At 45.3% G+C, this 12,414-nt stretch overlaps 1 protein-coding gene across 3 annotated transcripts in view; it reads left to right on the forward strand.

The window, feature by feature from the left end:
- FOXN3 (forkhead box N3) overlaps positions 1–12,414 on the forward strand; it is a 383,654-nt gene that overhangs the window by 104,450 nt on the left and 266,790 nt on the right. The window lies entirely within an intron of this gene.

Below are 12,414 nucleotides of genomic sequence, written 5' to 3' on the forward strand. Positions count from 1 at the left end.
ACCACTTTTGGGCATTAGTTTTTAGGCTAGAACTTCCATTCAGGCACAGAAAACATCCGTGGGTCTTTGTGTTGTTAGTGTAAAGTTGTTTACACTAGTCATAATGACTGCTGGTATTTGTCAATACCAGTGCTGCATTTTGTTTTTTGTTTGGGTTAGTGTAAAGTTGGTACACTAGTCATAATGACTGCTGAGATTTGTCAATATCAATACTGCAATTTGTTTTTGTTTGGGATGGTGTAAAGTTGTGCACACTAGTCATAATGACTGCTGAGATTTGTCAATATCAATACTGCATTTTGTTGTTTTTGTTTGGGATGGTGTAAAGTTGTGTACACTAGTCATAATGACTGTTGATGTTTGTCAGTATCAATAACGCTTTAGCTGCCAGACTACATTGCACTTTGGTGAGAAATCGTTTGGGTCATGTTTACACTCCTTTCAACCCACGTGCTGAGAGGTGTAGAACCTTGTCAACTCCCCAGGGCCATCAATTGGCTGTGTCAGGTCACCAGCTTGGGTCACTCTATGAGTGACTCAGAAACAGCTCCAGACAATGTTGTCGTCATTTCATTGGAACTTGGGAAGAAGTTTTCTGGAGCCAGCTCAGCTCTCCCTGGGGTGCCCTCAAACTGAAGGAAGATGTGTCCAATATAAGTAGAAAGGTTGCCCAGTGGCTGATTTGCTCTAATTTGACGGGGATCTGTCTCCTCAAAACAGTTGTGTGCTATTTCAGCAGGTCATCATGCCCCACTTGAAAGGTGGTGGAATTTGCGTAGCCATTTTGGAAGGCTGTTTCTGTCAATAAAATAAAGCTTCCATCCTCAAAGGCTGTGTCTTGGTCCTTTAAAGCAAGAAGATGCTTATCGCAGCAGACACCTGCAGTTTAAGTCAGGTCAGAGGCTCCATAATACTACCTGCATAAAACCCAAGAGCTGAATAGAATGGGCTTCATAGATAGGATGACTAAGTCTTCTCCTGAGATTCCAGTTTTCTTTAGGGGCATGACTTGGATGTTATTTTGAATATAAGGACTATTCATTCATTCATTCATTCAATCATATTTATTGAGCACTTACTGCGTGCAGAGCACTGTACTAAGCACTTGGGTAGTACAAGTTGGCAACATATAGAGATGGTCCCTACCCAACAGCAGGCTCACAGTCTAGAAGGGGGAGACAGACAACAAACAAAACATATTAACAAAATAAAATAAATAGAATAAATATGAACAAATAAAATAAATAGAGTAATAAATATGTACAAACATATATACATATATACAGGTGCTGTGGGGAGGTGAAGGAGGTAACGCAGTGGGGATGGGGAAGGAGAGGAGGGGGAGAGGAGGGAGGGGCTCAGTCTGGGAAGGCCTCCTGGAGGAGGCAAACATGGGCAAACTTGGACTATCAAACTTGGGCTCATTCAAAACTTTTATTGAACTACACTATTAGATGAAGAGAAAACTGGGAAGCTGTGCCAAGAAAAGACCTCTTTGGTCAGGAGAAAATCGGCAGTGGCTATAAGGAATGCTACAGTGTTATTTAGGTCACACTTTTTAAAGATTAGGTTTATGCCCAAAGTTCTAACCAGGCAGGACCTTCTGGCTGTACTGGTCTGTATTGAGTTTAATTGTTAGTCAAATAAGTCGATGGCATTTTAATGCTTACTGTTGTGGTAAGCACAGCCATGTGCCAAAACCATGATCCCTGCAGTGGGCATAGCAGGGCAGTAGATGTCAATCATGTAGGCATAGCAGGAGCAAGAACAAGGATGTCGTGGTTAATAACATCAGTATATTGGGTTGAAGTGACCAAATGAATAATTGAATATGTGTATACGTTAATGCTGAAGCTGGATGGCAAGAGCATGGCCTTGAGAGTCAAGGGAATGTGGAGTCTAATCCTGGTTCTGCCACGTGTCTACTCTGTGACCTTGGGCAAGTCACAACTTCTGTGCTTGTTACCTCCTTTGTAAAATGGGGATTAAGACTCTGAGCTCCATTTGGGACAGGGACCGTGTCCAATCTGAAAGCTCACCTCCTCCAGGCCAGCTCCTCCTCCCCTCCCCATCACCCCAACTCCCTCCCTCTGCTCTACCACCCCCATCCCACAGCACTTGTGTATATATGTACATATTGATTATACTATTTATTGTATTAATGATATGTATATATCTATAATTCTATTTATCTATTCTGATGCTTTTGATGCCTGTCTACTTAGTATTTGTCTGTCTCCCCCTTCTAGACTGTAAGCCCGTTGTTGGATAGGGATTGTCTCTAACTATTACCAAATTGTACTTTCCAAGCACTTAGTACAGTGCTGTGCACAGAGTAAGTGCTCAATAAATACGATTGAATGAATGAATGAATCTACCTCAGAGCATAGAAGAGTGCTTAGCTCATAGTAAGCGCTTAACAGATACCATTGTCATCATCATCATTTAAGTGCTCACTATGTACCAAGCACTCTACTAAAATTAAATCCATCAGGTCTGAGCTTCCCAAAGTCACTCCCCGCCCCCCCCCCCCCCCGCCCTTCTCCAACCCCCTGGCTCTGAACCCTCTCCGCTACTCTCCTATCCTTCCCAGCAGTATCCTCAGATGAGATCTCCCCCCTCCTCTCAAGTGCTACTCCGGCCACCTGTGCTTCTGACCCCATTCCCTCTCATCTTATGAAATCTCTTGCTCTGTCCCTTCTCCCCTCCTTAACTTCCATCTTCAACTGCTCACTCTCTACTGGTTCCTTCCCCTCTGCCTTCAAACATGCCTATGTCTCTCCCATCCTAAAAAAACCCTCTCTTGACCCCACCTCCCCTTCTAGTTATCACCCTATCTCCCTCCTACCATTCCTTTCCAAACTCCTTGAATGAGTCATCTACACATGCTGCCTCGAATTCAACACCAACTCTCTCCTCGACCCCCTCCAATCTGGCTTCCGTTCCCAACATTCCACAGAAACTGCCCTCTCAAAGGTCACCAATGACCTCCTGCTTGCGAAATCCAACGGCTCCTACTCTATCCTAATCCTCCTTGACCTCTCAGCTGCTTTTGACACTGTGGACCACCCCCTTCTCCTCAACACGCTATCCAACCTTGGCTTCACAGACTCTGTCCTCTCCTGGTTCTCCTCTTATCTCTCCAGCCATTCATTCTCAGTCTCTTTTGCAGGCTCCTCCCCCACCTCCCATCCCCTTACTGTAGGGGTTCCTCAAGGATCAGTTCTCGGTCCCCTTCTGTTCTCTATCTACACTCACTCCCTTGGTGAACTCATTCGCTCCCATGGCTTCAGCTATCATCTCTACACTGATGAAACCCAAATCTACATCTCTGCCCCTGCTCTCTCCCCCTCCCTCCAGGCTCGCATTTCCTCCTGCCTTCTTCTTCTCCTTGTCTTCCCTCCCAAACCCTGCCCTCTCCCTGACTTTCCCATCTCTGTTGACGGCACTACCATTCTTCCCGTCTCACAAGCCCGCAAACTTGGTGTCATCCTCGACTCCGCTCTCTCATTCACCCCTCACATCCAAGCCGTCACCAAAACCTGCCGGTCTCAGCTCCGCAACATTGCCAAGCTCCACCCTTTCCTCTCCATCCAAACCGCTACCCTGCTCGTTCAAGCTCTCATCCTATCCCGTCTGGACTACTGTATCAGCCTTCTCTCTGATCTCCCATCCTCATGTCTCTCCCCACTTCAATCCATACTTCATGTTGCTGACCGGATTGTCTTTGTCCAGAAACGCTCTGGGCATGTTACTCCCCTCCTCAAAAATCTCCAATGGCTACCAATCAATCTGCGCATCAGTCAGAAACTCCTCACCCTCGGCTATAAGGCTCCATATCACCTTGCCCCCTCCTACCTCACCTCCCTTCTCTCCTTCTCCAGCCCACCCCGCACCCTCCGCTCCTCTGCTGCTAATCTCCTCACTGTGCCTCGTTCTCGCCTGTCCCTCCATCGACCCCCGGCCCACGTCATCCCCCGGGGCCTGGAATGCCTTCCCTCTGCCCATCCGCCAAGCTAGCTCTCTTCCTCCCTTCAAGACCCTACTGAGAGCTCACCTCCTCCAGGAGGCCTTCCCAGACTGAGCCCCTTCCTTCCTCTCCCCCTTGTCCCTGCTTCATCCCCCCATCTTACCTCTTTCCCTTCCCCACAGCACCTGTATATATGTATATATGTTTGTACATATTTATTACTCTATTTATTTATTTTACTTGTACATATCTATTCTATTTATTTTATTTTGTTAGTATGTTTGGTTTTGTTCTCTGTCTCCCCCTTTTAGACTGTGAGCCCACTGTTGGGTAGGGACTGTCTCTATATGTTGCCAACTTGTACTTTCCAAGCGCTTAGTATGGTGCTTTGCACACAGTAAGCACTCAATAAATACGATTGATTGATTGATTGATTGATTGATTGATTCAGGACATCTCCATCTGGATGTCTGCCCGCCACCTAAAACTCAGCATGTCCAATACTGAACTCCTTGTCTTCCCTCCCAAACCCTGCCCTCTCCCTGACTTTCCCATCTCTGTTGACGGCACTACCATCCTTCCCGTCTCACAAGCCCGCAACTTTGGTGTCAGCCTCGACTCCGCTCTCTCGTTCACCCCTCACATCCAATCCGTCACCAAATCCTGCCAGTCTCACCTCCGCAACATTGCCAAGATCTGCCCTTTCCTCTCCATCCAAACCGCTACCCTACTCGTTCAATCTCTCATCCTATCCCGACTGGATTACTTTCATCAGTCTCCTCTCCGGTCTCCCATCCTCGTGTCTCTCCCCACTTCAATCCATACTTCACGCCGCTGCCCGGATTATCTTTGTGCAGAAATACTCTGGGCATGTTACTCCCCTCCTCAAAAATCTCTAGTGGCTACCAATCAACCTACGCATCAGACAAAAACTCCTCACCCTCGGCTTCAAGTCTCTCCATCTCCTTGCCCCCTCCTACCTCACCTCCCTTCTCTCCTTCTACAGCCCAGCTCGCACCCTCTGATCCTCTGCCGCTAATCTCCTCACTGTGCCTCGTTCTTGCCTGTCCTGCCGTCAGCCCCCGGCCCACATCCTCTCCCTGGCCTGGAATGCCCTCCCTCCGCACATCCACCAAGCTAGCTCTCTTCCTCCCTTCAAAGCCAATGCCCTCCCTCCGCACATCCACCAAGCTAGCTCTCTTCCTCCCTTCAAAGCCCTACTGAGAGCTCACCTCCGCCAGGAGGCCTTCCCAGACTGAGCCCCTTCCTTCTTTTCCCTCTACTCCCCCTCCCCATTCCCCCGCCTTACCTCCTTCCCCTCCCCACAGCACCTGTATATATGTATATATGTTTGTACATATTTATTACTCTATTTATTCATTTATTTTACTTGTACGTATTTATTCCATTTATTTTATTGGGTTTCTATGTCTTGTTTTGTTGTCTGTCTCCCCCTTCTAGACTGTGAGCCCGCTGTTGGGTAGGGACCATCTCTATATGTTGCAAACTTGTACTTCCCCAGAGCTTAGTACTGTGCTCTGCACACAGTAAGTGCACAATAAGTATGATTGAATGAATGAATGAATGAATATTGGGGTAAATAAAAGATGATCAAGTCAGACACCATTCTGGTTCCACATGAGACTCACAGTCTAAGGGTAAGAGAGAGCACCCAAATTTTACAGATGAGGAAACTGAGGCACAGAACAGTCAAGTGACTTACTCAAGGTTACGCGGCAGACAAGTGACAGAGTCTGGATTAGAACCCATTTCCTCTTACACCCAGGCTTGTATTATCTTCAGTAGGACACACTGCTTCCAGGTCTTTTGCAGGAGGGGTAGGACAATGCCTTCATTTGACTTTTTTTTCTACCCTGTTAACTATGTTTATTGGTTACCAGACAAGCCCTACCCACCCAACCATTGTGCTTGGTCCCCTTCTGTTCTCAATCTACACTCACTCCCTTGGTGACCTCATTCGCTCCCACGGCTTCAACTATCATCTCTACGCTGATGACACCCAGATCTACATCTCTGCCCCTGCTCTCTCCCCCTCCCTCCAGGCTCGCATCTCCTCCTGCCTTCAGGACATCTCCATCTGGATGTCCGCCCACCACCTAAAGCTCAACATGTCGAAGACTGAGCTCCTTGTCTTCCCTCCCAAACCTTGTCCTCTCCCTGACTTTCCCATCTCTGTTGACGGCACTACCATCCTTCCCGTCTCACAAGCCCGCAACCTTGGTGTCATCCTCGACTCCGCTCTCTCATTCACCCCTCACATCCAAGCCGTCACCAAAACCTGCCGGTCTCAGCTCCGCAACATTGCCAAGATCCGCCCTTTCCTCTCCATCCAAACCGCTACCCTGCTAATTCAAGCTCTCATCCTATCCCGTCTGGACTACTGCACTAGCCTTCTCTCTGATGTCCCATCCTCGTGTCTCTCTCCACTTCAATCCATACTTCATGCTGCTGCCCGGATTATCTTTGTCCAGAAACGCTCTGGACATATTACTCCCCTCCTCAAAAACCTCCAATGGCTACCGATCAATCTGCGCATCAAGCAGAAACTCCTCACCCTGGGCTTCAAGGCTGTCCATCACCTCGCCCCCTCCTACCTCACCTCCCTTCTCTCCTTCTACTGCCCAGCCCGCACCCTCCGCTCCTCCACCACTAATCTCCTCACTGTACCTCGCTCTCGCCTGTCCCGCCATCGACCCCCGGCCCACGTCATCCCCCGGGCCTGGAATGCCCTCCCTCTGCCCATCCGCCAAGCTAGCTCTCTTCCTCCCTTCAAGGCCCTGCTGAGAGCTCACCTCCTCCAGGAGGCCTTCCCAGACTGAGCCCCTTCTTTCCTCTCCCCCTCGTCCCCCTCTCCATCCTCCCGTCTTACCTCCTTCCCTTCCCCACAGCACCTGTATATATGTATATATGGTTGTACATATTTATTACTCTATTTATCTATTTATTTATTTATTTTACTTGTACATTTCTATCCTACTTATTTTATTTTGTTGGTATGTTTGGTTCTGTTCTCTGTCTCCCCCTTTTAGACTGTGAGCCCACTGTTGGGTAGGGACTGTCTCTATGTGATGCCAATTTGTACTTCCCAAGCGCTTAGTACAGTGCTCTGCACATAGTAAGCGCTCAATAAATACGATTGATTGATTGATTGATTCTTGCTCATTGACCATTTGCTCAGAATGTGTTTTTATTGTGATTCATCTGGGTGAATGCATGCTGAGGCTTTCATGTTTGGTGCATAATTTATAAATGTAAATAAATGAAATGAGAAGGAGAACCGGGAGGCGCAAACATTTCAGTGAATAATCCCTCTGCAGGCAGAATGCAGATCATATAAGATAGAAAATTGTAATACACATTGAAAATTAATTTTAAACTGAAAGCTAGAACAATGTCCTAAAAAATAAACATTTGTAGCGCACTAAAGTAGAGATTTGAATCAAAAATCCAAAATTTAGTTTAAGGTCATTCATTGTCATATTCATTGAGTGCTTACTGTGTGTGGAGCACTGTACTAAGTGCTGGGGAGAGTACAATACAAAAACAAGCAGATACATTCCAAATGCCAAATCCCCCTGGGTTGAATGTAAAATGCTCTCATTAACTGAAACACACTTTTGAAATTTTGTTTAATTTCAGGTGAAAATTAAAGCCTGGGAAAATCGTTTACCCAGTTTTGCAAAGTGTAAGAACTGGTGTGGTTAGAATTGCTCCTTTTGTTCTTGTTTAGGTAAAGGGTTTTCTAATAGGCATTCTAATACTAGCAACTCTGGAGAGGCCAAGTAGGAATGAGTCTTTGGCATAAATGTAAATCTTTGGTAATAAATGTCTTCTTGCATTTATGCCTGTCAACAAAGGGCATGGAAAATGTGCTCTCGCAGCACGAGATTAGAAAGAACACTGGTACGGTGTATATTTATGAAAAAATGGTATGATTTGCCAAGATCTCTATGTCGGATCACAGTGGAACAGTGCATAGGGTCTGTGGACTGAGGCATCCTGACAGCAAGACAACATTCTGCCCCTTCCACATCTCTGTCCTCTCTGTACACACAGAGCAGAGGGCAGTCAGAGAAGCTCGTCTTCCATCAACTATAAGGTTAGAAAGGTGATGGTGGTAATTTAGACCTGGTTGACTTAGACAGAAGGTGTTAAGAGGCTAGGGATGAGCTATTATCAATCAATATTTATTGAGCACTTACTGTGTGAAGAACACTGGGAGAGTTCAATATATCAGAGTTGGTAGATATGTCCCCTACCCTATTATTTTTTACTCTTGTTGTTTCCCATTTTTGTTTAATATTTAATTTTCTGTTTTTACCCCATGTATGTATGGTCCCTCTTCTGGCCCACCCCTCTTTCGATTGTGAACTCCCTGTGGGTCGGGGTGATTTTTTTTTTCTTTTTTAAAATGTTTTTTAAGTGCTTATTTGTGTACCAGGCACTGAACTAAGTGCTCGGTTAGATACAAGCTAAACAGGTTGGACACAGTCCCTGTCCCATATGGGTCTCACAGTCTTAATCCCTGTGGGAAGCAGCATGGCATAGTGAATAGATCACTGGCTTGGGAGTCTGGAGGTCAATGGTTTTAATCCCGGCTCCACCACATGTCTGCTGTGTGATCTTGGACAAGTCACTTCACTTCTCTGGGCCTCTGTTACCTCATCTGTAAAATGGGGATTGAGGCTCTGAGCCCAGTGTAGGAGAGGGATTATGTTCAACCTGATTTGTTTATATTCCCCACCAGTGCTTAGTACAGTGCCTGGCACCTAGTAAGTGCTTAACAAATACTGCAATTATTGTTATTATTTTTGAGAGGAGGCAACTGAGGCACAGAGAATCTAAGAGGCTTACCCAAGGTCACACAGCAGACAAGTGGTGGAGTTGGGTTAGAACACAGGTCCTTCTGAGTCCTAGGTCCGTGCTCTGTCCACTAAGCCAGGGATGTTTTGAAACTATCCCTGAATTCTTCTCAGTTCTTGGCTTATGCTTCATTCATTTTAAGCACCAAGTAAATGTTACTGCAAGTGACTGCTTACAAAGATGCTTTGGTTGAGCATACTGAGAGTGATGGGCTTTTTGGGACCAGTTGGGGCAAGGAGGTCTCAGCCAGTGGCATTGCTGGCGCAGGGTAATTGCCACAGCAGTTGCCTCACAGACCAAATTAGACTTGGCTCTTACATCTGTCCCAAATGAGTGTTTTGGTCCCCTTCAGGGATAAAGAGCCAATCCAGAGGGACAGAGAAGAAGTTCAGCTTAGGGATTGAATCTATAGGGGTCCAGGGCTGGGGAAGGAACAAGGAGGAAAAGTAAAGCCAATGTGAGCAGGGAATATGTCTGTTTATTGTTGTATTGTACTTTCTCAAGTGCTTAGTACCCAGTAAGTACTCTCCCCTTCTAGACTGTGAGCCCACTGTTGGGTAGGGACCGTCTCTATATGTTGCCAACTTGTACTTCCCAAGTGCTTAGTACAGTGCTCTGCATACAGTAAGCGCTCAATAAATATGATTGAATGAATGAATGAAAGTAAGTGCTCAATAAATATGACTGACTGACTGAACTAGACATCACTTGAGTAACTGGCCCTTGTTAAGAGGTTCAGTGTTGGTGAGCCAAATACTCTACCAGTTTTGCCGCCTCTTCTTTTATTCATCATCCATTCATTCATTAATTCAATAGTGTTGACTGAGTACTTTCTGTATGCAGAGCACTGTACTAAGTGCTTGGGAGAGTACACTATAACAATAAACAGACATATTCTCTGCCCACAATGAGATTACAGCTTAGAGGGGGTGACAGACATCAATAGAAATAAATAAATAAGATACGGACATAAGCACACCAAGGCTCAGAGAGGGTAAGTGACTTGCTTGAAGTTATACAGAAGGCCAGTGGCAGAGCTAGGATTCAAACTGGGGCTTCCTGATTCTCAGGCACTTTCCACTGGGCTAACCTGCCTCCCTAATTGATCTTCATGGAGTAATTATAGAGAAGCAGCATAGCCTAGTGAATAGAGCCCAGGCCTGGAAGTCAGAAAGACATGGATTCTAATCCCAATTCCGTGACATGTCGGCTGTGGGACCTTGGGCAAGTCACTTAACTTCTCTGTGCCTCAATTCCCTCATCTGTAAAACGGGAATTAAGACTGAGTCCTGAATGGGACATAGACTGTATCCAACCTAACTAGCTTGAATCTACCCCAGTGCTTAGTACAGTGCTTCTGGTTTGGTGACAATTGAGAAGCAGCATGGCTCAGTGGAAAGAGCCTGGGCTTTGGAGTCAGAGGTCATGGGTTCAATTCCTGGCTCCGCCAATTGTCAGCTGTGTGACTTTGGACAAGTCACTTAACTTCTCTGTGCCTCAGTTACCTCATCTGTAAAATGGGGATTAAGACTGTGAGCCCCCCGAGGGACAACCTGATCACCTTGTAACCTCCCTAGCACTTAGAACAGTGCTTTGCACATAGTAAGCGCTTAATAAATGCCATCATTATTATTATAATTGAGGATTAGAGAGCTGCAAACCTGAACTATGCTGAGAGGCTAGCCCCAACCCAGATATCCACCTCTGCCTGAATAACTTTTCCCGTGCTTCTTTGGGCTCTGCCAACCCTGGGTAATGGAGCCAGAAAAAGAGTTTTGAGCAAATTCTATACTGTAACCTGCCAGTTTTTTTATTTAGATGCAGACAAAGAGGAATGACTGGGCAGGTTTCCCCTCATCTCTCATTGGTTAGTAAGAGATTGGAGGTTCCAGTGAATGCTATAGGTAGAAAAACCTCACTTTTTATCTTGGTACATCCATTTATTTTGACATGAAAAAATACTTCAAAGCTGAGTGTGTGTGATGTTTGCATATCATTGACATTCATTAAACACAGAGAAACCAAGTGTTCAGTGCTTTTTAAATATTTTTTGAAAGTGCCCTTAATAGAGAGAGATTCCTGTCAATTCTGGTTAACCACACTGATTAAGCATCTAAATCACATCTCTCTCTGTAAAATCAAAGTTGGCATTGGCTCTGAGTATTTTGATTGGCTCAGAGATAGGACCCATGTGCCCATTTGCCAGGGGAGTTGGTCAGTGGGGGCAGATGCCTCCCATAGTTCTTTGTAACAGCTGTGTCACATCAAGGAGCAGACCCATAACACAAATGTACCTGGATTGGGGTGCACAAAGGGGTGTTTACCACCACTCACCTCTGCCCTCCAAATGAGGCCCTGCATAGCTGATAGCAGTCGTGTTGGAAATAACACTGGTACCAGGGAGGTGAGTAGGAAGAAGTAGTAGTGACTGTCTCTATGTGTTGCCAATTTGTACTTCCCAAGTGCTTAGTACAGTACTCTGCACATAGTAAGCGCTCAATAAATACGATTGATTGATTGATAGTAAGTTGTCATCTCACCGTGTCTCTCTTCCCATTCTGTTTCTGAGTTTCTCTTTCTGCAGTGTCCCTGCCTATCTTCCTTACATGTCTTTCACACCTGTGGGAAGTTAAGGATCATTTTGCTAGATAAAAATAAGACATTTATCTACTCCACCTATCTTAATGGAGATGTCTAGTATTTGGTTGTGACCTTTTAAGAATATTATTCTGAAAGAGCAACACTGTTCTACACAGCCAATGATCTTTAAAAAATGTACAGAGAAGGCGTAACTAGAATGTATCTGCCTTCTCGGCCTAAGGTGAAATTGGAAGGAGGTGATTTTTTGGAAGGAGAGCAGTTTGGTTTTCTGAGCAAGAAAAAGTGAATTGTTTCCTGTAAGCTTGTTGTGGGCAGGGAATGTGTTTCACAGCTCTGTTATATTGCACTCTCCCAAAGACTTACTACAGTTCTCTCCATCCAGTACGCAATAAAAATCATGGATTGATTGAGTGATGTGTGAAACCAATGTACTTACAGGTATCCTTATGAGTTCCAATAGGAATTTGGCATGGCATTGTGATATCGTAGTGTTTCTATGCAGGGTTTACCTACCTAGTCCTTCTCTTCATTTATACTTCCTGACAGTTTAAGCCAGATGTCAGTGTGTTTGGATGTGTCATTCACTCATTCATCCCAAATTCTTCTTGGTTGTTTTTAGGGCCCTAATGTACTAGTAATGAAAATGCATATCTTTAAGTACCCCTGGAGTAAAGCCAATTAGGGGATTGATGTTATTAACAAAGGTTTCTAGATTTTGTAACAACCAAGAAGGGACCAGTTTCTAAGTCTAATTAGCTCTTGGGAACAAGGTGTGGGGAGGGTGGAAAGAGTTATAGTCTTAAGAATGGTTTTGTAGCATCAAAACATCACATTCTTCATTCTTAAATGAAATAGTCTGCCTTCTCAGATTGATAGGCAGTAAAACAGTGAGAATTGGTAATATCTTCTGTTACCAAATCAGCCAGCCTTCTTCCTTCAGTGCCTCTGACACAGCTCTC

The sequence above is a fragment of the Tachyglossus aculeatus genome, chromosome 1 (genome assembly GCF_015852505.1).
Source record: "Tachyglossus aculeatus isolate mTacAcu1 chromosome 1, mTacAcu1.pri, whole genome shotgun sequence".
NCBI lineage: Eukaryota > Metazoa > Chordata > Mammalia > Monotremata > Tachyglossidae > Tachyglossus > Tachyglossus aculeatus.